Source organism: Elephantulus edwardii, unplaced genomic scaffold (assembly GCF_000299155.1).
Source record: "Elephantulus edwardii isolate Elephantulus edwardi_28Jun2011 unplaced genomic scaffold, EleEdw1.0 scaffold00295, whole genome shotgun sequence".
NCBI classification, from domain to species: Eukaryota; Metazoa; Chordata; class Mammalia; order Macroscelidea; family Macroscelididae; genus Elephantulus; species Elephantulus edwardii.
In genome coordinates, this window is record NW_006400045.1 from 190785 (window position 1) to 194376 (window position 3592).

A 3592-nucleotide genomic window follows, 5' to 3' on the forward strand; every position below is an offset into this window, starting at 1 on the left:
CATTAGCACGATTAAATGTTCTGGGATTCCCATTCTTCTCAGAGTTAGCCACAGTTTGTTATGATCCACACAGTCAAATGCCTTTGCAAAATCAATGAAACAAAAAATAGACATTGTTCTGGTACTCCCTGCTTTCAGCCAAGATTCATCTAACATTAGCTACAATATCCCTAGTACCACAGCCCCATCTAAATCCAGCCTGCACTTCCGGTACTTCTCTGTTGATGTGCTGCTCCAGTTGTTTTTGGATAATCTTCAGCAAAATCTTGCTTCCATGTTATATTAATGATATTGTTTGATAATTTCCACACTCTGTGGGATCACCTTTCTTTGGAATGAGAACAAATACAGATGTCTTCCAGTCAGTTGACCAAGTGGTTCTTCTCCAGATTTCTTGGCACAACTTGGTGAGCACAGCTAGGGCAGCATCTGTTAGTTGAAATATGTCAGTTGGTATACCATCATCAATTCCTGGGGTCTTATTCTTAGCCAGTTCTTTCAAAGTAGTCTGAACTTCTTCGATCTGTTAGGCCCGGGCAAGGGGGCCAGGAGAGGGAGCAAGCATGCAAACACCAGGCTGGATGGCCTCCCGTGGAGCTGATAAGGTGGACCAACGACCTTGCCAACCACCAGGAGCCTACCACGGGCTGTAAACTAAGAAATGGAATGCAACTCCCTTCTTCCCGAAGACCCCAATTATAAAAACCCCATTCCAACCCCCCGAAGTTGCGAATTCTCTGCTCTGCCCCTTCAGGACAGAGGATTTGCCCAGGAGCTCCGCTTGGATAAAGACATAACTTGAAACTCTATCTCTCTTTCGCTAACTTCTTTCAGGAAATCTGCTATACACGTTCATCACCATAGGCTCTTGCTCATATGTTATTTCATTAAATTCTTCTGTGTATGTCCTTGACATCAGCAGTCAGCAGAATGCTGAAGAGCAATAATATCAGTCTAAGGGCTAAGCTGTGCCTAATCCAAGCCATGGTCTTCTCAATTGCTTGTCAGACATATGACAACTGAAAAATGACTAAGGATGGCAGAAGAAGAATTGACCCCTCTGAAGTATGAGGTTGGAAAGGGATGAATATCCTATTAACTGTCAAAAGAACAAACAGGAATGTCTTTGGAAAAGGTGCAGCCAGAAGACTTTTTGGAAGCAAAGGTGGTGAAGTTCCATTTTTCATATTAGGCAAGGTTTTTCCTTGTAAAGGGCCATTATGCTTAGAAAGATGGAAGGTCAGTGAAGATGAGGAAGACACCTAACAAGATGGATTGACAGGGTGACTTCACTAATGGGCTTTCGTGTATCAAAGGTGATGAAGATGGCACAGTATAGGGCAAGATTCAGCTTGGATGTTCATAGAGTCACTATAAGTCATACTGCAAAGGACTTAACAATAACAACACCCGTAAATGCTGGTGATCTAATGGTTATTGGTATTAGTGATCTAAACTTACCAGCTGCTCCACAGGGAAAAGACATGGATGTCTGCTTTTGTAAAATTTACAGTCTTAGAAAATATATAGGGTACTTCTAGTCTGTCCTATAGAAATTTTTTGAAACAAAATCAATTTAACAGCAGTTAAATTTTATTGATAGTTACCTAATCTTATGATAAATATCTTAAAAAAAATCACAGTTTGAAAACCCACCAAAACATATTATTTTATTTCACTTGGGAATAAATTTAATAAAAAATTAAGTAATCAGAACAGAGCAAGGAAAACACTACATGGTTCCAAAGTAGGAAGAGTACACCAGGGATGTGTCCCGTCTCCATATCTTTTCAATTTGTATGGGGAATAGATCATGTGATTCTATAGACTTTATAAGGAGGAATGTGGCATCAGAATTGGATGAAGACTCACCAACAACATGCAGTATGCAGATGATACAACTTGACTTGCTGAAACTGAGGAGGGCCGGAAGTATTTGCTGAACATGGTTAAGGATTGAAGCTCAACATCAAGAAAATGAAGATTGTCACCAGTAGGGGAACTGGTAGCATCATGATAAATGGAGAAGAGATTGAGATGTTAACAATTTCAGCTTGCTCTGTTCCACAATCAACACTTTTGCCACCAGCTGTCCGGAAATTAAAAGACAAATTGCATTAAGAAAATCTGCTGTTAGGGACCTCTCCAGAGTGCTGAAGAGCAAGGATATCAGTCTAGAGTCTAAGATATGCCTAATCCAGGTCACAGTCTTCCCAATTACTTGCTATGTATCAGAGACCTGGACAATGATCAAGGATGACAGAAGAACAATGGATGATGTCTTCAAATTCTGATGCTGAAGAAAAATATAAAACATACTGTGAACTGTCAAGAGAACTAAAATACCTGTACCGGAAAGAGCGAAATCAGACTTCGTCTTGGAAGCAAGGATTTTGAGATTCTATCTCATATACGTTGGACATATAACCAGAAGAGATTAGTCTTTGGAGAAGGATATTATTCTTGGAATGGTCGAAGGAGAGAGAAGGAGAGGAAAACACCGCATGAGATGAATTGACAGAACAACTGGGTCAATGAGGTTAGGTGTGTCAAACACAGTGAGATTTGCTCAGGTTGGGGCTATGGGTTGCTATGAGCCATAGGAGACTTGACAGCATACTACAACAACAACATTTCAGACAAATAGAAACGATTCTGTTGTTTTCTTAAGTGTTGTCAAGTCTTAGATGACTCACAGTGACCCTGTAATATTGCCTGTACTCTTTGGTGTGAATTTTGTCTTCATTTTTCAATAGATAATATTACACTTCTGGTGCAGGTCTTGACAATAGCACTTATAAATGAATTTTACAAATCATATTAAGTATGTTCTTGTAATCAGTGGCTATTCCACAGAAATTTCCATCTGATTTTTGTTGAGAAACAGTTATATTTTGGCTTTGAGATTATTAAACTTTAAGTAACTATATTTTCATACTTTTAAGACTACTCCATTCACATGCATCAGCCATACTAATGAGTGTCTGTAGAAATGGAGGGTCATTTAAAGCCAGTTTCTTTTACAGTCAGAAGCTGGATCATATAAGGAATGGCTTCATTTTCACATGACCAGTGCTTGATGACTGAGATGAAACTACAAGAATGAGTCCATCACAAAATTCTTCCTCTATAATTGTTAAGCCAGTGCCTTGCCACAAATAGATAACATTTTTTTTTAAAAGTGTTTGTGTAGAATTACATATTTCTCTCCAAAAATGTAGTATGAATGTTTAAAATTTAGGGATAGTTATAAAACAACAAGTTTAAATTTGGGGGTTTATTACAATATGATTTCATTATTAGTGCAAATTTCATTTTGAATAATGTTAGACTAGAATTTTACAATTAAAAGACATGTATTATAGGAGAGAGTTTATAATATTTCTTTGTTCATAAAACATTAATCTAAACAATACAGCACTGCACTTTGCTTTTTAAAAATTTTTTAAAATTTATTATTTTTGATGATGATGATGATGAGTGTGTGTACCGTCAAATCAGATCTGACAGGTACAGGAGGAGATTGCCCCTCCTCCAGCACAGCATCTGGTAGATTCGAAACATGTACCTCAGGGATTGCAGTGCAGCTTCT